Source organism: Equus przewalskii, chromosome 4 (genome assembly GCF_037783145.1).
Source record: "Equus przewalskii isolate Varuska chromosome 4, EquPr2, whole genome shotgun sequence".
NCBI classification, from domain to species: domain Eukaryota; kingdom Metazoa; phylum Chordata; class Mammalia; order Perissodactyla; family Equidae; genus Equus; species Equus przewalskii.
The window spans coordinates 12,537,132-12,560,579 of NC_091834.1; the positions used below are offsets into that span (position 1 = coordinate 12,537,132).

Sequence of the window (23,448 nt, forward strand, 5' to 3'; positions counted from 1 at the left end):
GAATCTCAAAATAATTGCGCACAGTGAAAGATGTCATCCCAAAAAACAGTATATACTGTATGATTCCAATGATATAACAATTCTAGAAAATGTAAATTAATCTATAGTGATAGAAACCAGATCAGTGGCAGCCTGGAGGAAGAGGTGATGAGAAGGGGCAGGACGAAGAGATTTCAAAGGAGCATGAGAAAACTTTTTGGGCTGATTGATGTATTTATTTGCTTAATTGTAGTGAAGGTTCCTGGATGTATACAGGTGTCAAACTTATCAAATTAATACTTTATATGTGGGTAATTTATTGTATGCCAACTATACCATAATAAAGCTGTTAATAAAAATAAGACAAAAAATATTCTATCAGTTTGGGAGGCAAATCTGATAAAACGATGTACGAAGAATCTCTGCCAAAAGCAGGTGACTCTCCCTGCCACTTAGGTCGCACATGACTTTGACACAGAGGAGTGAATATCAGAGAAAGTGGGAGACTTGTCCAAGGTGCTCACACCCTGATTGCAATCTTCTAACGCCAAGTGCAGGGATCACTCTAAAAAATTGGTCACTCTAAAAAAATTGTTTAAAAGTGGTGGATTGGGGCCAGCCTGGTGGCATAGTGGTTAAATCTGTGAGCTCTACTTTGGCGGCCCAGGCTTGCAGTTTCAGATCCCGGGTGCAGACCTACACACTGCTCATCAAGCCATGCTGTGGCAGCATCCCACATAAAATACAGGAAGATGGGCACAGACGTTAGTTCAGGGCCAATCTTCCTCAAGCAAAAAGAGGAAGATTGGCTATAGATGTCAGCTCAGGGCCAATCTTCCTCACAAAAAACAACAACAACAACAAAAAAGTGGTGGATAAAGTGTAAAATTATAGAGTAGGCTTTCTCCCACCATTCTTCGTGTCTCCCCCTTTGGCTTAAGCCAATCATCTTTTCTGGGGATGGCACTGCCACTTTCTCTCTGCTGGAGTTTCTTTCATCACTTTCAAGCTGTGGATTGGCTATCAGTAGATCAGCCCGTATCAAGTTAACGAGCAAAAAGCCGCCCCATTGGCTCTCAAGTGCTTATTGGCCCTGCTTATCTTTAAAAGCCTTTTAAACTTCATGTAGACACACAATCCTGAGGCAGGAGGGAAACGTTTTGGATTAAACAATCCAGCACAGTTTGTAAACACTTGCCTTATATAGTCCCTGGTATTATGCATGGGGTACAGGTTACCCGTTTGTCCTATAAAAGGGACACACAATACCCTCTGAGATTAGAATAGCTTTAAAAGTTCATCAGTTTCTCAGTTGTTTTCTTTTCTTTCTGTCTTTCTTTTTTTTTTTTTTTTAAATACAGCAAATGTTTCTTTAGGATAAGTTTGATTTTTACATTCTGTTGACTCTGAAAAGTATGTCTTCCATTTTCTTGTAATTTTTACTCTCCTTATCATCTTCCCTGGTGAGATATATGTTACAGTGAAAATCTTTTCTATGACCATGAAAGGAAAAATGATACCCTGAATGGTCCCGGAGTATGAAGATTACTATCAAAAGGTGTGAAAACATTTTTTTTCTGCTGAGAACAAAGAAGTCAGCAACCTCTGTTGTGGCTTCTGTGGTGGACGAGTACGTGGCATTAGATTCAAGCGTGACAGAGAAACTTTGGAACCAAAGTGCTGATCACGCTGCCCCTTGCATGCAGGAGCAGTGCTACTGGCTGGCGACTGGAACAAACATACCGGGAACTGCTTTCTGGGTAGAAGGAAGGACTTGGCTCCTGGGGACCCGTGACCCCATCCTGGGGCGTGACCCCATTCTGGGTGTGACCTGTGTGGTTCAGAAGAGCTCACAGGTCCATAATGAATCAGACCTTCGATCTGCGCCTCATTCACCCGCAAGAGGCCTTGACCACTCGAGCTGAGCATCCGGAGACAGAACGAAGCATGATGGGACTGGCGACAGGTCAGCCATTCAGGTTATAACAGCACATAGGAACTAACTGTGTCCAGGACAGTTGCACTTCGGAAAGACTTCTGACTACAGCTATTTATTTCTTTTACTTGTGCTGTGCTTGATGAAATCAGAAACATAATTATTTTCCCCCAGGCAGCCTATCCAAATTGGTAGTAATGAAAAGATACAATTAAGGTAGCCATTTTTCTTTTTAATTTTCTAAAGCATTGGAAGGGGTCTAGGGAGAATTTGATTAGCCTGCTTCTGGCTTTTAGCTGCAGTTCTGTGGGTCTAGACTGGTCTCACATTTTCCTCTGAGCAGCTTTCCGAAGAGCTGTGGCTTTACACTGAGTCTTTCTTTCGAAACAGTAGGATTTGGGCTCCGTTCCAGGTATATGCAAGTATTTATTATTAGTTCTCGTAATCATAATCACTATAAACATTAACGCATTTTAACAATCTGGCAGCCAGTATCTTAAATCCCCAGGAATCTTAGTTAAATCCCAAAGCAAACTTTGTAACAGTTGTTTGGGGGGCATTCGGGGTAGCATTTACAAGAAGGGAAAACCAGTTTCCCAATTTTCAAAAAGGCCTGAATGATGGCTCAGGATTGAATTAGCATTCTGGTTCCCTCGGCCTTTGGACTGTTGCATCACTTAAGCACACAAAGAAGACGTAATTGGGGCACGTATCATCCAAATACCTCCCGGCAGGATTTCTGATGAGGGGCCATAACCTGGAAAAGAGGCGTGCGATTGCACCACAGGCAACGTGTTTGAGTTTGTTGCAGGGTCTGCCAAGCTCACAGGCCATTTGAATTTCATGGATTCATAGTATTGGGCCTTCGATGACTTCTTTGCTATCAGAGGTCATTCTTTCTTGGTTTAATCAACTTCCTGTTGACAAAAAAAAAAAAGGCTCCAAAGGCTTCTTGGACCTTACCAGCTTTTACAAAACAAATGATGATGGTTTAAGTATGAATGATTCAGAAACATATGGATTAAATTTCCTTTCACATACATGTGGGTTCAAGAATTAAAGGGGAAAATGCCTCAGAAACCTGTGTTTGGGGTTTTATCCAGTCTCATGTATTTGAATTGGAGTTGTAAGCACACTGGTTAGGAAGAGCATGCTTGAAACCACCCAGCAGGTACAAGCAGGCAGCCCTTCTCAGCTTCTCTTACCCGTGGAAATGCTTCATTATGGCCATTAGCTGTCACTGAGAGTTGACTGTTTTTCTCTACAAGACACAGGCTTCACAAGAGCAAGGACTCAGATTTCTTCACTTTGGATCCCTAGAACACAATATACTACTTGCTGCGTATTAGGAGAGCAAAAAGTCTTTGTGCGATGGACGAATGGACACATGGATCAAATAGTTAATCCACTTGAACCCACTCAGCCTGGCCCTCCCCTGTCGGAGCTTTTGCTGCAGGTTGGTTCAATCTTAAGAAGCTGTAGGTGGTCAGAGGCACAAGATCCACAGGGGCCATACCACAGGGTTTCAAAACTTTCGACAAACCACATGTAGGATGGAATTCCAGCGGGTGACTCTCACTATGTTTTCAGTTGTCAATTGTCTTTTTTCCCCAAAAGTTTGGGTTTGGTAAAACTCACAACATGTTTTCCCAAGAACGTCCCCCCACAATCTAAACCCATGTATATTTTAGGGAAAATTTAATCCATGTGCCCCTCTGTGGGTTCACACACATCATCAACATGCTTTTTAGTAAGAGCTATTGTGAGATTTTTGTGTAAATATTTTTTGTCATATAACTATAGAGTTGCATTTTCCCAGTGATATCTGGGGCAGGCTACACTGATTGTTTACCCAATAGTTCCTATTTTCCTTCCTAACTGAACCTCAATTCTATTCTGATATTGAGCAGCCATATTCTCCAGGGACCTCCTCCTCAGGCTGGGCAGGGGTGGGGGTTGGGTGGGATGAGGGATTGGTATTTACTAGGCTAAGCAACGGTGTAAATTTCTTCCCTCTTGCTAGTGGTGAGTTTAGGCATGGGCATGCGCTCTTCTGACCAGCACGTTCTGCTGGACAGCCTTCTAGCAACATCTTCTTTACTCTTAAATAGTAACCCAGGACAGACACTGGGCTCTTCCTGCCTTTGCACATTGTCTGGGAGGACATGGTCCTTGCACTTGCTGTAGCCATTGTGAAACCACGAGAGGAAGGACAAGGGACCTACAGAGAAGCCAACATGGAACCCTGACATTCTTGAGCTTCTGAATTTACCAACTCTGGAACCAAACCGCCTCCAGACATCTTGTCATGTGAAATAACAAATCCCATATCTTTTAAGTCATGATTCATTGAATATTCAATTGCTCACTACCAAATACATTCCAAATAAATAGAACATTATACTATGATTTTAGGAATTTCTGGATTTGTATAAAAAACTTTAGAACTCTGGAGATATGAAGTTAATTCAGTCAGTGGCAAAACTTGAGATTTTACCTTTTATACAGCCTTGCGAGATTTTTTGGGAATTAAAAATTAATCATAAATAAATATAGACAGTGGAAAATTGTGTGTGTGTGTTAATCCTCCCTCATTTGCATGTGTTCAATTGATGTTTTAATTTTTTTAATAAAGGAAAATTATGAAATAGTGTACCAAAGACAATTAAAAGTACAAAATTTGTGGATCCCTCATCCTTGCTCTTTCCTGAACTTGAATCTGCCTGCTCTAATTCATAAACAAGCAATTGGTGAAATAAGTCGAATTGTTGAAAGTATATTAAATTACTTAGTGATAAAATGATTAACATAATTTAATCCTTCCTGCCTTCTTCTATGCCTTGCCTTTAAACCACATGTCCAAATGTTCTGATTTTTCCTGATCTATTTCTACTTTCTTCTTGACCCTCAGTTAAGACAGATTCATTTGAAATAGTGGTACAGATTTGGGAAAACAAAAATCAAAATTTAGTTAGGTTTTCCCCGTGATTAAATTATCAACTGCGTAAGACACAAATCTAATTTGATTGTTTTCTACAACACAGTAGGCACAGGGCCTTACAGAATAGTGACTAGTACAAAACAGACATGCAGTTAGGTGGTGGCTGGTTTTCAGATGTAAAATCCTAGACTGTAGGAGGTAGGAGAACCAAAAGAGATAAACTCATTCAGTGGTTTTCAAAATGTGCTTCTCTGTGCCTTAACTGTGCTCTCCTTGGTGAACCCACAATTTTATTCGTGATGCAAAGTTTGCACAAGAGAGGCCACTAGTGAATAGCACAGAAGAGATGCCATCATGCGTGGTATAGACAACGCTTATCAGAAGAAATTTGGTGTTGGGATTTCTTTCAAATCATGAAGAGTCCTTGAAAAGGAGGATTTGATTAGGTGGCAAACAGAGTGGCTAAAATTAGGCCATTGTTGCAAAATCTGGTCAGGAGTTAGGAATGCTCTTAAATTAATGGAAAAAAATGGAAAGGGAGAAAAAATTTGAGAGGTCCAGAGAATGAAAATCTCAGTATTACTGAAAAAATGGTAGTGGTGTGTTTTCCTAGGTTAGCATTTTGTTGCGTGTTCCTGGAATGAATTTGCGTTGCATGCTGTGTAGTTGAAGCTGGATAGTCCTCAGGTTCAATCCTGTTTCTGCCATTTCCAGTGTAGTGCTTATCATTTTTCTTTTCTACTGATTGTGGCTAATAATTTTATCATTGTATGGCTGTTGGGGTGATTATATTGCTTTATGTGTCTACCAGGCACCACCAAAATAGCACCATTATTGTTGTAATTGTTATTTATTAATCTTACAAATCATGGGGGAAGAATGTCTAAATATCCCCAAGGAAAGTGGGTATCTACATTCCTCAAGATGCTTTGATTTCCCATAGAAAGCAGATCAACCTCTGCTGATTGTCTTGGGGAAAACATTAGGTGATGATATCAAACAGGATTTCCTTGTAGCTGGTAGATTCTAATTGCTTCCATGTGCAGGTCTGATGAGGTGAAAAAAACCATTTCTATATCTGAACCACTTGTGAATGGTCAGGGGTGTCTTACCTAATTCCTGCCGGTAAATACATGGCCTAAAACTTCCAAGTGATGAAGCTCTGAGTTATGAAGTCCCCACTGCTCGCAAGAGACAGAAATGTGCTTTCTCAGTCATTTTAATGAATTATTTAATTCCATTTCTTTGAAGACTATCCTCTTCGTCATACACCCTCGTAATCCCACACCCCTCTCTCTCATGCAGCACACCCTCCCAACCACACATACACATACTCAAGACCCTTATACAGAGAACAAGTGGAACCACAGAGCTGGAAGGGACCTCAGAAATATTATTGCAATGACTTCATTCCATAAATGAGAAGATGGAGGCAATCAGATTTCAAGTGCTCACCCAACTCACACAGAGGATTACTAGTGTCCTCATATTTTCAAGGTGAGAAATCTAAAGAACACTATAAAGAAAGGAAAGCACACCATCTTTTACAAATTGTGTTAGGAAAACAGCTCTGGGGTGTATTTTTGGTCATATATCAAGCAGGTAGTATGGGGCAGTGGTTAAGGATGTGAATTCTGCCTGAGGTTACCTGTTTCACGTCCAACTCGACCTGTTGGTGGTCATATAACCCAAGACAAATTAGGTAACCACTAGACCTTTGTTAGCTCATCTTTTTAAAATGGGATTAATAATAATAGCCCCACTTCACAAGGGTGTTGTTTCAATTAAGTTGGTTGGTAGACATAGTATGTGGAGTAAGACTTGGCCAATCATGGACTTTCTTGCTGAATCTGGACAATTCTTTGGTTTAAGCAACCTCAATATACTTTTTCATTGTGATCTGGCGATCATTCCAGTGATTCCTGTTTATTTTGTTCCAATATACGGTTGAAATAACAAAGATCACAACGTGCTAGATATCCATGGAGCATTCTTCAAATAACCAGAAAATCAAAATGTAACCATAATGTAAATAATGGGCAAGCTTTTTATTGGGAAACATTTGGCAGAGGCTAGACCTTTAAAAGGCAAATATTATATTTAAGGAAATGGTTTGAAATGAAAATGTTTTTAGATACTATCAACAAAACCAACTTGTATAATCCCACTTGCCTGCTTCATTATATTCCTATTGTTAGTCCTACATCAAAAGCTAGATCTGATCTAGATTTAAAAAAAAAAAAAGTGTTTCCCAAGTCTGCTTTCCATTATCCCCAGCAAAATCTGTTTCAATATTCAAAACTCATGAAAACAGTGAAAAGAAAAATGTCAGCATAATCCACTATAGCTGAAGTGCTTGAGGAGTTTGTGGCAAATGCTTACTGAGAAAATTACGTAGGCACCATGCTCCTCTATTTTGCATTTTTAACCACCTGAAAAGTATCCTGCCCTTTGCTTTGGAGCCCAGCCTGGACTGGGCGAATTTCCAAGGAGGGAGATTTCCCAAGCTGAGTTCATGTGCAGCTACCCCTCCCGCTCGCTCGTGGTATCAGCCATGTTGTGGTAGGTGGGGAAGAAAGCAAGAAGTTGAGTTGATAACTAGGAAAGCTGGCGACCAAAAGGCTGCATGATTATTCACAAATACTTTCTTCTTCATAAGTTTCTACCATCTGGCATTCAGTACAGTAGAATGAAAACAGTTTTTAGAGCAAAAATTGAATAATTAGAAGAGAAAAACTCTCTCCCTCCCCCCAAGATTAGTGAAAAATCTTCCAAAGGATTAAGTCGACTTTTCCTGCATAGGGTGCTCCGTTTTGCTTTGATTTCAGATCAGTTTCTGATACTACTTCTTAAATCAGATTCTTAAATGTTGTTCAGTAAAGTCCAAAGTGTCCGTAACAATACAAGTGAAGATTCTTGTAACTATTTATTCTCTTAACCTCAAAAGAACAGGCCGCCCAGTGCTGGGGATCCATCTTGCAATGTTACCTCCCTTTTAATTCAAGTAAGACCTAGCGTGTGGGAATCTAGCAATTTAGGGGAAGATCTGGAGGCAGAAAATTCTGCTATTTCTCTCAGAAGCCAAGGATCCAATACTTCTCAGGGAGAAAGACCATTTTTCAGACTTTCCTTAAAAACTAATTTTTCTGCCTTAAGGGTAAATTTCCCAGCTCCATTATCTATGGTTGCTGCAACAGGGGCATTCATTCATTAATTCATTCATTGGCTCTGAGCGAAACAAACACGGTCCCTACCCCACAATGTTTCCAACCTACTAGGAAAACAGACAATAACCACAAAATACACAAAAATATTATTTAATTCTAAGTGTGATGAAGGCTGCAAAAAGGAAATACAGCATAATATGTGACTGTCAAGTGTGATTTAATTTCAGAGATGTAGCAGAGGGGAATTGAAAAAAATGTTTATCTGTGCCCTCCTCTCCTGCACGGTTACTAACAAAACTTTTTGTAATGAATCCACCTGCTTTTCAGGAATGCTATAGAAATACTCCTTATAAATATGTACTGCTGGTGCGTAGATTATAAAGCAGGAAGTTTATTCAACAAATATTTTGAATATCTCCTATTTGCCAGGAATTGTCTAGTTGCTAGGAATGAAACAATCACCAAAACAGACAAAACTCCTTACCTCCAGGGAACGTAAATTCAGAGAGAAGAGGCAGAAAATGAACAAAGTAAAGAAATAAAATGTAGAGTAGGTTAGAAGGTGAAACATAGCAAGGAGAAGAAAAGAGCAGGAAAGGAGAATAGGAGGTGAGCGTGTGGTGGGGGAGGGGTGTTGCAACTTTAGAGAATGAATGCCTCACTGAGTAGGTGACACTTAAACCCTAAAAGTTGGGAGGGCGAGCCTTGTTTATATCTGGGATGGGGACATGATATGAGGCTAGAGATTCGGCAGAGAAGGCCTGATGGGTCATGTTCAGGTTTTTAAAGCCACTGGGAAAGACATCAGCAGATTTGCATTTTAAAAAGACTGCTCTGGCTATAGTGCAGGGAGCGGATAGGAAGGTGGCAGAAGGAAGCTGAGAGAGCTCAACAGAGAGAGCTCTAGAAATATCATAGACAAATAAGGCAGAAAGTTGGGCTAGGTTGCAGCAATGGAGATGAACAGCCAAGAACGGGTTAGATGTTTCAGAGGGAGCATCCATAGCGCATGGTAGCTGTACTGATACAGGGATGATGGGCGGGAACACACCTGCTTCTCGTGTTTGGTCCAGCCTATTGTCAAGGTGGCTCTGCTTGGCTGGAGTCTTTTTCCACATGGTATAGTACTTACAGCTGGCCAATGCACGTACTTTTACACTTTAGCTAAAAGTTTTTGCAAGTGGTTTTCAGCCAGGTACATACTCCGCAGGGAGATGTCAGCAAGTCTGGCCTGGCTGTAATGGAAAGTTCATAAGCATGCCTGCAGAAAGGTTGAACGCAAAGAGCATCCCTGTAAGGGCCAAAGGCTCTCACGTACTGGTCATGAGCTGTTCACAGCTTGAAGGCAGTAACGATCGAGACTCTCTGGCTCAGTTGGAAGAGGCAGGAGGCGCAAATGTATATGTAGACTAGCCTGCCAATGGTTTATTGGAATTAAAAGAACTCAGCTTTCCCCAGCTCCAACTGGAACTGTTAATGCAGAGGTTTCTTCCTGCAGTTTTAAATATGCGCTAGTAAGGCTCACAAAAACTAAAAGTAAGACTTACGCTGCTTGATTTGGACAAAAACTCTTTAAACACTAGAAGGCCAAAGAACTTCTATAGCCCATATGTCCTGGGATCAAATAACGTCAGAAAGCTATTTCTACTGGGCTAATGGCCGTTTGAATAAAGCTATAGCTTTTGTTATTAAACTCAGCTGGCATGACTCTTGCTCGGTCCCCAGGGGAAAAAGCATACGAGGTCCCGGGCATCCAGTTTGAGGCCTGTGGGCCTGATGGAGCCCATGTGAGATATCTAACAAAACGTGAGGAAGTCAATTGTCTGATTCCACTGGGCTGCACTGATAAGGACTGACCACTGCTCTGTTGTAGTACTGAGCGCCTTTGCTGGAGGTTTGATCAAGCAGCTGAAATTGAAGGCAAAGATTAGTCATTATGTAATAAGCTCCACTTAAAATTAACTCCACTAAAATCAAGAGAATAGAATGAACAAATTGTGATTTATTTATCAGATAGAATTCAAAACTGCCACTCAAAACAGTAAAAAATAAAAAAAGTGACCTGGGGAAAAATCAGATTAGCACCTATGTTATTGGTCCCTTTAAAATAAAATCACACGCACATGAACCTAGAGAAAGAAAGAGGCAGGAAGCAAAAAAGAGACACAGAGAGAGACAGAGACAGAGAGACAAAGAAAGAGAAATGACTAGAAGAATATACACCCAAGTATTTATTCCTGCTTGGAAGGATTTAGTTAATTTTCTTCTTTTTAATAATCTATATTTTCTGAAGTTTCTACATTGAACTTCTATTGCTTTAGAATAAGAAATAAGTGCATAAAATTGGGCCATTATAAAAGATAATAACAAAAGTAGAAAAAGAAGTATGCTTATATGTGTGGACCCATTCAATATTCAGACCCCAAGCACAAACTCTCTTAACTCACTCTTTTCGTTAGTAAAACATTGACCTGATCCGCTCATGACTGTTTTCTGTTCCTGTGGTCCAGCACTGACAAAACTTAAACACCTCTTCCTCAGAAAAGGAACGTGTTGCTCCCTCAGGGTCAGTCTTCCTAGAGCTTGCCCAGAAGTTACTATTTTTCATCTAAAACCATGGGGGAAAGTTTGCTGAGATCATAAAATCCTGAAGATCAGAGAAGAATATCTCAGGTGGGCAATCACGGTATCTGAGAGTCAACACAGACTTTCCAGCTTCACATATGGGAGTCCTGTGCCCTCCCTGGGATCAGGCTGCCAAGGGAGACGGTGGTCTCTACACTGAAAGGGGCCATTTGGAAGGATGGCCTGGCAAAATCCCACTTAAGACTCCTTCTAACCCTGAAATGGATTTGCATCTAGATGATAACTCATGAGACTACAGAATCAGAGAAGAGATCATAAAAAGGGTCCAGTCAGATCTCCTCATTTTAAATATGAGAAAATGCAAACTCAGTAAGGTTAGGTCACTTTCCTATGGTCCCAGTACTGGCAGTGGTGGCAGCAGCAAAGTCACAAAATTTTTATATATCGTCTAGTTTAAAATGAACTAAACTCTATGTAAATGGAGTCTAAGAGTGCCTACAGCCAACAGTCTTAAAGAAGGAGCATTCAAGGGAATAAAATCTCCCAAAGTTAGTACTGAGTGGAATGCAAGGAGAGGATGGTTTAAAAAGAACGAAGATGAGGATGAGTCAGACAGTTACCTTTCGGCTGTCCATGGTGGGATGTTTTTCACTTCTCTTGGGAAGAAGATTTGTGGCCACATCAGAATACACAATGTACACTGTGATTACCTGAAGTTCTCTGTGTGGGGGGGGTACTATTTGAGATGCATAACCCAGTGTTTCTCAAGCTTTCTTTTTCTGATCACGTAATCCATAATCATTGGATATACGTCAGAACATTATTGATTCCTGGGACCCACTGAGGACCTACTGAATGAGAATCTTTAGAAGTTGTTTTTGAGTGTCTGGAATTTTTGCCAGCTCTTTCGGTGATCCTCATGAGTGTGGAGCTTGAGAACCACTGATATAATCCACATGAAATGTTTGATTCTTCTCATTTTACTCATTCATATTCAAAAATGGTGAATCACGTTTCCTGAAGATGAAATTATTTGAATCCTTGCATGCTAAGTCATCGCTTCATAATCATATTTATTCCTGGACAGGGGCTATCACAGTCTAGTAATAAATATGTCTTCTAAGCATATGTTATACCTCTCATTCCCAGACAAGGCCATTACCAGAGCTCACGTCATATTGCCATATCTGTTATCTGACTTAGAGTTCTCCATCAACTCTGAAACTTTGAATCTTTCCCCACAGGCAGGCAAGTCCTAAGACCACCGCAACATCTTTACCTCCATTCCCTCCTTTCCATTCTCTTTCCATGCCATTCTCTCCCTCCATCATTCTCATCCATCTAATTCAAACCCTCAGTCGTCCCATCTAGACAATTAATAGCCTTGTCATTAGAGTGCTTATCTCCATCTCTCTTCCAATCACAACATTTGTCAGATTAGTCTTCCCAAAGCCCTACTCCAATCATATCTCTCCCTTTCTCTTAAGCTTTTGGTAGCCTGTTCCTACAGGAGCAGCCAACTGAATTAAGACCAAAGCCACTGGCCTGGCTTTCAGGCCTTCTTTGGCCTGAACCCAACCTAAATCTGCAGCCTTGATTTTATTGTTTTCTTACTCGAATTCACACTGAATTCATCCTTGGTTGTTGACGTGCCTTTGCTTCTACTGTCAGAATACTAAGAACTTCTTCCCTCATTTCTACTAATCAAAAGCTTAGCCATTGTTTTTGACCTCCTTTAAAAGACACCTCCTCTATAAGACACTTATTATTTCCTCTGATTTAATATTTTCCTGCAATCCTCTGTAAAGCCTGTGCTTTTTGTACCTCTCCTAGGGCACTTTCACATATATCCTCATAAATGTTATTTCTATAATTTTCCCATTATCTGTAACAACTGAATCAGCATGTTGGCTGCATAAATTTTTCTGAATAAATTTTTTTAAACTTTATTTATTCATTTATTTTGCTGAGGAAGCTTGTCCCTAAGCTAACATCTGTTGCCAATCTTCCTCTCTTTTTGTATGTGAGCTGCCACCACAGCATGGCCACTGACAGATGAGTTATGTAGGTCAGCACACAGGAACCTAACCCAGGTCGCCAAAGTGGATCATGCCGAACTTAACCACTAGGCCACTGGGGCTCGCCCAGAATAAATGTTTTCTTAAAGTACTGTTTCTAAGTGACTTGTTCTGCTTTCCTGGCATATCTGGGAATTTCTGAAACATGGGATAAGTTTATCTTCCTCTAATAACGTGAGACGTTTTATGGACAGACATAGTATATAACAAACACATCAAACATTAGGGCACACTGCAAAGGGTAGCCCAGCCTTAAAAATGTATTTGTCACACTTATTAACAAAACTTTGAAATATCTGTAGCCTTGAAAGCTTTGTTGGCTCCAGCCCAGTAGAGAGGAGGAACTTGTCTACGATGTGCCATGTGGCCACCTTCTGGGAAGCTGGCTGGCTTTCACCTTCAAGCTTGACATCAGTGGAGCCTTGTTTATTTTGTTTGGTATGGCCTCCTTTCCCCTTCTTTTTTATGTGATTTTTTTTCAGACGTTATTGACAAATCTCATTTGTTTTCTTTCTAGAGAGCCATATTCAGGGGCCTTTAAAGTTTCTTTACTCCCTCATCCCCAGTTCTGCTTCCCCAAGGACCTATCGCTGTCATACATTACTCAGCAAAAGGCCCTTCGCACCCCTTCTAGACTGTCAGCTTTATGAAGACAGGGACTATCTTTTACTGAGGTGCACAGCCACTCCAGTGCAGAGCAGAGGGTTGGGATATATTTCCTCTTAACACATATGTCTTAAATGAAATATCTCATGTTGAATGTTGATGTGAAGATTAAATGGAATAATATATGTAAAGTGCCATGCCCAGTGGAGGACAAGAGGTAACAATCATGGTATCTAAAAATCAGATGCCATTTGTTGTCACTTACTCCTATCCCACACAACAGCACAGTGATCCAGGCATCTTGCTCTTCTCTTTCTGGTGGCTTAAATTAAAAGTCAGTCTTCTGATTCCTTTGCTTTCACATCCTAGGGATCCCAGTGATTCTGCAGTCACACACTCACTGTCAGGCTTGTGGCTTGTGGGGAGGCATGGCAGTTGTGTAGGTGAACACACTAACAGGACACAGCTGTGAACAGCAAGTTAGCGCTCCATACAGCTTTTGCTGTGTTGAACACACAGGGCTGGGCAGACAGAGTCAAAGGCCATTAGACAATACATTAAGAAAAAGTTGCCTAAGGAAGCCAAATAGTTTATATTCACTATTGTCAGACGAGCCGTTGAATAAAGCTTTTAAGAAAAGCTTGCTCCTTTTTAAGAAGTAAATCCTGTAAGTACTAGTGTCACGTCTGCTCCTCCTTTTGTATGCAGTTTTGATTTTAGCTAACTATGAGAGAATATTATTGGCCCTTAAAAATGTTTCTTTCTGCATAACCTTAGAAAATTAGGTAGCCGTTGTCAGAAGGCTTTTGAAATCCATCCTCAAGAATTTTCATGGGGAAGTATTCAGAATTCAAGATTCAAATACTTATTTCTTAACCAAAACATGTAGGCAGAATATACATTTCCTCAATGCCCTTACAACAGAATATTAACAACAAATTCTTACTTTTAAACAGAATGATATCAAAGCACATTAACATCTCATGTCTTCAGTTGCCTCCAGGGAGCATAACACTCACAATCTCAAAAGAAACACAAAAGAATAATCCCAAACTCATTGGTGGTGTATTTAGCCTTATAACATAGCAATATATCTTTGCAGAAAATCTGTGTTAGCTACAAATCATAGATTTAGCCGGCTGAGTCTCCCCCTGTTGGAATGATGTCATTTTTATCTGACCCAAAACAAAAGAGATAGCATTACAGTGCTTAAGAGCATGGACTCTGGGTCTGATTGGTTGCCATTCAATTCCCAACCTTGACCTTTACTACTCTACTTGTAGGAGCCCATCAAGTTACTCAACATCTCTATCCCTCCTCTTCATCATCCATAAAATAAAGATGATAATGATATGCTAATATCTACCTCATAAGATAGTTATGTAATAAATGTTAAGATGGAGCAATTATTAAATTACACAGGGACACCTCAGGCTTTCTGGAGAAGCCTCCCTCTGGAGGCAATGTAGGAACTAAACGTTGAAGGAGAAGTAGCTGAGGGAGAGGGTGATCCAGGTACCAAAGTAGCAGCCCTTGGGGAAACAGCTAGAAAAAAAGAGCGTGAGCTGGTGAGTACTGAGAGACCATGCGCTGAATGAAGAAGATTGCCCCAACAAAGCCTTAAAGACCCTTGTCAGTTATATCACGGACCTTTAACAGTCTTCTGAAGACAATGTAGTCAGTGGAATGCTCTGAGCAGAATGAGCGCACACCACTGTGGTAATGTGCCATCTGTAATTCATGACCATGAATCTCACATGAAGCCTTAACTCTCCCTTACTCACATACTCTGCTCCAAGTACGCTCACTCTCCCACTTACTCAACTACCATTTTGTGTTTTCTCCTCCTGAAACTTCCAACCCTTCCTACTCCAACCTCACTCTCCACTGACAGCCCAGTTTTCTGCTTTCCTGGGAAAATAGAAGCAACGGGGAGAGAATTTCTACAAGATCCTCTGCATCTGCTCACCTGCACTATAGGTAGCCTTATTCTCCATTTCCTTTCTTTTTCCATGGAGGAACTGTCCAGACCCCTGGATTAGACTATCCTCTCTACTTCTGTACTAGATACAATCCTCTCTCACTTACTTGAAGACATGCCTCCAGCCTTTTCTTTTGTCTCTCCTCCATCAGCAATCTTTCCCTCTCTACTAGACTCTTCCAGAGCAAACAGGCTATCAATTCTTTAAATCTTAAAGAAAATGCTCTTTAATCCCACTTCACACTCCATCTGCTGCCCTATTTCCCGCCTTTCCTTCACAGAGGTACTCCTTGAAAGAGTTGTCTCTTGCTGTCCAATTTCTCTCCTTCTATTCTCTAGTAAACCCAGTCCGGTTGAGCTGTCACCCCAATCTCTCCTCTGAAATTTCTCTTATCAGGGTGACCAATGACTTCTACTTCGTTAAATCTAATCAATTGTTCCCAATCATCCTCATCTTAGGTGACCTGTAAACAGAATTTGACCCAGTGGATGACTTTCTCCTCCTTGAAACTGTCTTTGCTTGGCTTCCAGAGCAAAGTATTTGCCTAGTTTTCCTCCTCTCTCCAGCCGCTTCTTCCCAGTCTCCTTTGTCCATTCCTTCCCGTCTTCCAACATCTGCAAGTTGGAATACCAGACCTTTCACTTCTCTTCTCTGAGTATAACTGCACTCTTGGTAGTCTCACTTTTATGCTGATTATTCCAAAATTTATATCTGCAACCCCGAATTCCAGATTCATATATGCAATCACTTATTCAATATTCTCTTTGGTTATTTAATGTTGTTTCAAACTCAAAATGCCCCACAGTGAACTCCTGAGCCACTCCCAAACCTGTTCCTTCTTTAGACCTCTCCATCTCAGAAAACACAACTCAATTCTCCAGTTGCTTAGGCCAAAAAGTTTCATCACCTTTGATGTCTCTCTTCTTTAACATCCCACATCAAAAACATCAGCATGTCCCTTTGATTCTACTTTTAAAAGAGTTCCCAGCATCCAAACTCTTTGTTCCCTGCCCTCCCCTAACTCCTTTGCCTTCCCTCGCTTTCTTTTTCTGCTAAGCACCTACTACCTTCTCAGAGAGTATATTGCATCCTGGTTTTCTGTACTGCCTTACTCCTCAACTAGTCCTAATTTTTTCTGGCCTCTACTCATAACCGACGGTGTTTTTGGCGTCTTTTATTCTACTTTGTCCCTCCAGTGGCCTGTCTCTATTGAGGGCCACCATTCACTAGCTGTTTGCTGAATGTCTGTGCAGTGAATGCATGCTGTCCATTTATTTTCTTGTGACCTTCCTGGGGATGCCCAGCATTGTGCTGACCTTTATTTGTGGCTTCCATACACAAGTTAGTGAATTTAGGAAGAAGTCCACCTTTCTTAACATTCTTCCTCTGGTTTATAGCCAATAGTTTGGTATTCATTATTTTATGAGTCAAGTTTAGATGACTTTTCTTGAAATTCATTTCTTTCCGTTTGCCCACAATGAGGCATATCTAACTGTCTTCTTACCACCCACGTAGCTTTCTGATGTGGCCTTTGCTGGCTTGGCACAAGTGGGAGCTTAATATCATTTTCAGAATTGGAAATTCCATTGTGCATTCCATCCTCAAGATCTCAAACCAAAAGACAACGATTTCAGCTCTGGAGAACTCAATCACTTACATTGTTATATTCAGAGTATCTTCTGCATGTCTTTAACATTTGATTTCTCCAAAGAAGAGAGTTTCCTATACATAATAAAACATGTCTCTCTATATTTACTAAAGTTTCAAATATTTAGCTCCTTTATGTGTCTTAAGTTTAGGCTTTATTTCCTCTCTTCCCCACTGCATTATTCAGCAGGCCAGGAACTGGAAAGAAATCTATAGACTGGCCAGCAGCCTATGGGCAGACAACCATTGGAAGAGCCATTGAGTCAGGAGAGTGGGTTTTGAACCACTAAACTATTGTTGTAGCCACTGAAGAAAGTGGCCGCTGTGGTAAAAACAGACAACTCTTCAGTACATACTGATCTAGCTTTACAAAAAACCCTAGAGCTGAGGTAACCTGAGGTTGTTTCTTTTCCTCAAAGAACCTAACAGACAAAGTAACTGGCCATCTCATTTACTTATCTTACTCATGCCAATGTTTGGTTTGTTTCTTTGTTTTTCTCATTATTCTATCAGGTGTTCTATGTAGACAACCACCATGTCTGGGAGTAATAACACATTTATCTTCTCCTTTCTAGTATTTATAATCTTATTTGCGTTTGTTGTCAAATCAAAGTGGGTAAAGGAACATTTTTCTCCGCTGACTTTAATGGTAGCATTTTGGATATTTAATTACTAATTTTTTTTTCCATAAGGAAGATTGGCCCTCAGCTAACATCTGTGCCAATCTTCCTCTGTTTTACGTGGGATGCTTCTGCAGCATGGCTTGACGAGCAGTGCTAGGCCTGCACCCGGGATCCGAAACTACGAACTTCTGGCTGCTGAAACAGAGCACATGAGCTTAACCACTATGCTACCGGGCCAGTCCCCCATCACTAATTTTTAAATTGGATATGAGCTTGAGATATATATTGTTTGTCATGCTATAGATGTATTCTAATATTCCTAATTGATAATTTACAGAAAAAATTGATGTTAAATTTAACCAACTGGTTTCTTGATATCAATTAAGATCATCAGATGACTTTTGTTTATTGACTGAGTAATATGATTAATTAAATTAATCAAATTCTCATTAAATTCCATTACTGTTTTGCATAAATCCTACTTGATTTGGGGGTATTATTCTTTTAATAAATTGCTGGATTTGAATTTTTTAATAGTAAACTTAGTATCTGTAGTCATAGGTGAAATTACCTTCAGTTTTCTTTTCTTGTGCATGTTACATTTTTCAGGTCGTGTTTCTGCTAGTATAAAAATTAAATTGTGATGTGACGTTCTCCTCAAATTTGGTGCTCTTACACAATTAATAAAACATTAAAATAATCTTTCCCTTGAGCATTTACAAGAATTTGCCTATGGCTCTGTCTAACATGGGTAAACAGAGTACTTTCTGAGAGCAGAAGGGAAAATTGACTAGTTAGGAAAGTTCAAAATTTGTACTTACTTGATTGGTCTCAGGCTTTCTTCTTCTTGCATGATATTTGTTCTTATATAATGTGATTTTCAATTTCATTAATAATCAGTGAACTGAAAATTGCAGCAAAAGCCACATCTACAAAACTAGCAAATTTTTAATCTGATAATGCCTTTTGTATATAAAGTCTGTATGAAAGGGAGACCCACATGCAGTGCTATGGCAGTGCTAATTTTTTTTTTTAAAGATTTTATTTTTTTCCTTTTTCTCCCCAAAGCCCCTCAGCACATAGTTGTATATTCTTTGTTGTGGGTCCTTCTAGTTGTGACATGTGGGACGCTGCCTCAGCGTGGCTTGATGAGCAGTGCCATGTCCGCACCCAGGATTCGAACCAGGAACGAAACACTGGGCCGCCTGCAGCGGAGCGCACGAACTTAACCACTAGGCCACGGGGCCAGCCCCGGCAGTGTTAATTTTTACAATTTTTCTGAATGTTTTTGTTTTGCAATTTTATCAAAAACCTTAAAAAATCATATTCTCTGACAGAGTAATTCTATTTTTAGAATAGATATTAAGAAAATTATTCACAAAAAGCAAACAAAGATCAATGTACGTAGGATTATTTTCCTCACAGAGTCATTACATTAATGACTGGAGACAAGTCAAATGCTTAATATAGGAATGATGAAGTAAATTATGGGTTGTCAACATAAGGCAGTCTAATGCTAATTTTTAATGATGTTTGGTAATAGTCTGATGTCTGATTAAGAAGAGAGCAAGAAAACTCTTAAAAACAAAAAGTGTACTTGTTCATTATTTTTAGTGTTTCAAAACTTTGAAAAATTATTAAAACATTGAGAAAAAGTTACTTTTTTCCACCTAAAGTAGCAATATTAACATTTTATTTAAAATTTTACAAGTTTCTTTTATGCCATGTATATTTTTCTAACGTTGAGATCATATTGCGTATGAAATTTTCTGTCTTTCTATATCTAGCGTTATATTATCTGCATTTCCTCCTGAGAACCGCGCCGTCCATTTCCGTGCAAATAGCTTGCAGATCACATCCGCCTCTAGATTCGTCCTTCCTCCCAGTCTGTGTGAGCTCTACTTCCTTGGAGGAGACCATTATTCCACTGGTGCAAGCTTTATTTTCTGTGACTTCAGAAAGCCAAACTGGGATTTGTCATATTCCACATTAACTGGAGGGAAAACTTCTAAAAATTAAAGCTGTGGAAAGTGACAAGAACAATTCAGCGTGGAGGAGTTAGGAGGGAGGTCCAGGAGATGAGGGAATTTCTGTGTCAGATGAGAAGAGGGAATTAACACGTCCTGAGGTCCATTCTCCAAATGGGTTCCCTCCCCTACCGAACTCAGTGGCTCAAAGGGGATGAGCTGAGGTGACCTCTGAGGAAAGGGCATCATCAGTGTGGTCAATCCTTGTTACCAAGTTGGGGGACAAAGCCTGAGGGGACACTGCAGAGACAGAAGAGGTAGAGAGAGCGGATTCTTTTTCTCATCTGGCCAGTACCATCAGGAGGAGGGGATGAGCAATGGGGTTCTCAGGGGAGAGGGTATGCAAAGGGAGGCCAGTGACCAGAAGCACTGATGTCAACCAGGCTTCTTAAGGTTACAAAGAAGAGAGGCAGTCACACAGGATCCTATTGTGAGGAGTAGAGAGAAATGAGAAAGACCAGAATCTGACCAAAGAGGGGATTTTCAGTGGGGAAACCACAAACATACTTGGCAACTAGGATGGTTGGTCACCTACCCAGGGCTAGGGCAGGAACAGTAGCTGCTACCCAGACCTTGAAACATGATTGAGGAACCTGAGGAGTTTCTTGGATCTGCTGACTGATGTAATCTGGTCACCCTCTCCCCAGCCAGTTTCCACTGACGTATATCAATATCAGTGTATGCATATACATTCACACACACATATACATACATACATACATATGCTTTTACGTATTCCATTACAGGACGGTAGGGTGTAAATCACAAGAGCATAGACTCTACAGCCAGACTATTTGGTTTCATAGCTCAGCTATGCCACTTCCAATCAGCGTAACCTTGGGCAAGTTCATTAACCTCTCTGTTCCTCCATTTCCTCATCTGGAAAATGGTGAAAATTCTTCTACTCCTTAGAGTTGTTGTGAGATTTAAGGGAGATAATTGATGTAAAGTGCACTTAGAATAGTGCCTGGCATATCGTAAGCAATTAATTTCAGCTATCATTATAATTAGTCTTGATTTTTTTTTTTAATGTTTTCCTGTTATACTAGCCCAGTTAATCTCTGGCCTCGGCTTCTCACTGTGTGTCTCTCAGCCTCTGCCCATGCTGTCAACAGTCAACTCTGTCTACAAGTCAAAGTCCCATCCGGTTAATCATCCCTCTCTCTGCTGGGCAGAGCTCTGGCACCAGGCCGCCTCGTAGACCTTAGTCCACAGATTGGGCACACTTCTTGCCCAACCATCACTGTGAATAACAATTGCTAAAACTCACACAGCATGCTAACAAGAGTAGCAGAGTCAGGTGGTATCAGCTGGGCAACTTCAAGTTTTCTAGATGAACCTGTTTGTCATCACATCTGTAACGAAGGGAAAGGTTATTTTTAAAATAGTATGAGTAGACCATGACCTTGCCTATTATGAAAGCCCTGGGTTTAGGAGTTTCGCAAGTCCAGTTCTCTGACCCTAGAAAAGGCTTGTGTTTTCTGAGAGTGGACGTGAGAGACCAATGATGGAGGACAACTTTTAGTGGCTGAACTGCTCAGGGCTGAGCTGGGGCCTACGGGAGTGGGCCACTCTTCCATGCTAGGCCCCGACATCTCACAATGGAGCCGTTTATGTGTCTTTTGCCCTCAAAAGGTAATCAGCTTCTCAAATACAGGCACTATATCTGATTCATCTTCACGTCCGCAGTGCTCAGAACAGCGCCTGGTACTCAGGATGCACATGATACTTACGTGCTCTGTAAATAGCCAAATGCGAAGGTCCCAAGAGGCATTTCTCAAGGTTGGCTTTCCCATTCTCCAGTGTACTCATCCACTCATTGTTATTCATCCAAATATCATTGCTTGATGCCCACTTCTGGATGTACAAAAGAGTCTTGGACTGTTTTCTCAAGGAATTTACTGACTCTATGCCTGCAAATCTAATTCAAAAGGGAAAAAAAAAGATCAAAATCCAACTAACTGCCCTTGTGCTCCAACTACCCCTAAGCACTCATGTCTAACCATTGTGGGCTGTGGACTTGATGGCAAATAGACAAGGCTGAGACCTCGAAGTAAAAAAAAGCAAAATGAGGCTACTTACCCTTTATTAACTGAAACCCAGAAAAAATTACCCACTGCAGTTCAGAGGCTGCTGGAGAAAGGAGCTGGGGTGAGCGGGGCGGGGCATTGGCAGGGTGTGGGTCTCCCTTCGCTTGAGCTTAGTAATAACCCAACCCAGTAGAAGTTTAACCGGTGCTAAAATCTGATTGGCTAAGGCAAAGTTTTACTTTGCTAAGGCAAAGACAACCCATTGTGCTGATTTACAATTACTGCAGCAATATTTTAGGAGGCAAGACATGGTTCCTGGAAGCCCTAGAGAAAGCGGTTTTAGCTCTACCATTTAGTTAAAGCAGACTCTCCCTAATAACTTAGGGTAATCGACACTTTTTCTCCTAACTCTTGTCCATTGAAACCACTGTGCTAAGAAGAGCCAGAAACTATTAATAAAAAGGAAAAAAAATGTGTAGCTGCCCTTATCAAGGCTTTGACACAAATATTTACACTGCATTTTACATTTTTTTACTTTCATTATTCTGAAAGGGATTTTATAGTTTTTCTGACATATGCCAAAGCAGGTTTTTACATTTTGCAAGTATGCAAATAGCAAATGGAATAAGAAATTCATGCAGATACTTTCCCAGATTTTCAAATGCAGAACATCGTGTTATGCTGGTTCCAGAGTTATAATTGCACTTAAAAGTCCTGCCTTGGTGTGGCATTCAGGGACTTTGGGGACTCTGTACACTAATTCATGTCTGACTTTTACAGCTTTGTAATCAGCCGTATTCATAAGAACCGGCTTATAGAAAACACATTTCTTCTTCGGAAGGAGAAGCAGTAATTAAGGTCGACTTCAAGAGAGCCTCTGGGCTCTGCAGAAGCCCAGAAAATAGATGGCTCTCCAGCCCTTTGCTGGAATTTCTGCCACAGTCCCAAATCCCCCCTCTTGCTTTCTGAGAACTCTGTCCTGTGTTAACGTGCAGAAGACAACGTCCCCTCTGGGTGAGCACCAATTGTCCCCACCCTCCTCTCTTCTTCTCTCCCTGGAATCTCTTAGTAATCTATCCGAAGTGGCAAACTTTCAGGAATGCCCCCTTTAGGAGTCTTACAAAATGTGTAAGCTTGTATCATTCCTTTCCTCTTAGGAATAAAGGATAGCTCTTTATAGAACTGGAAACATTTCCTTTCAAACAAAAGCAATCAAGCACTCCCCAGGGCTGGCCCAGAGAGATTCATTCCTCATCCTCCTGAGACCAAAATGGTGAAAGCCATGAGTGTCTCCCCTGCAAAGAGTTCCAAGAACCTTGCTCTGAAGGACACTCCCTCCAGAATGTCTGCACACAACACCAGGCAGACAGTAGCTCCAGCTCCTGTGTCATTCTGGTTAATCCAGGACATCTGGCCACCCCATGTGGGAACCGTATTCTGTGTGCCCTCCAGTGTAAGCAGGAGGGCATGTCCTGTGTGTGGGAGACCTGGCTGCCATGGAAATAAAGCCAATTAGAAAAGACTATAGTGATAAATCTCGTTCATGGGCTGTGTTTGCTTTAGAAAGGAATTGCAGGCAAACAAATAATCTACAATCTCTGTAAAATAATTTTCAAGACGGGCCAGCCTTCAACCTAAACTTTTAGGCATTTCTTTCTGGTTTTATTCTTTATAGTAGTATTTAATCTAGTAGTCCCAGACAACCCATTGTGCTGATTTACAATTACTGCAGCAATATTTTAGGAGGCAAGACATGGTTCCTGGAAGCCTTGGAGAAAGCGGAGGGCTCCAGAGACCCTCCCTGCCAGGTTTTGGCCCAGGGGCGATGGAAGTGTTGTCAACTTAT

General features: G+C 40.8%; 1 long non-coding RNA gene across 1 annotated transcript; it reads right to left on the reverse strand.

Annotated features, from left to right (window-relative positions):
- Nucleotides 1-18,113: 18,113 nt before the first annotated feature.
- On the reverse strand, nt 18,114-21,753 carry LOC103557032 (uncharacterized). The gene is made up of 3 exons (XR_546348.2): nt 21,655-21,753; nt 21,306-21,493; nt 18,114-20,927 (listed from the first exon to the last, which is right to left on the reverse strand). It is a non-coding gene; the product is annotated as an uncharacterized lncRNA (long non-coding RNA).
- Nucleotides 21,754-23,448: the final 1,695 nt, after the last annotated feature.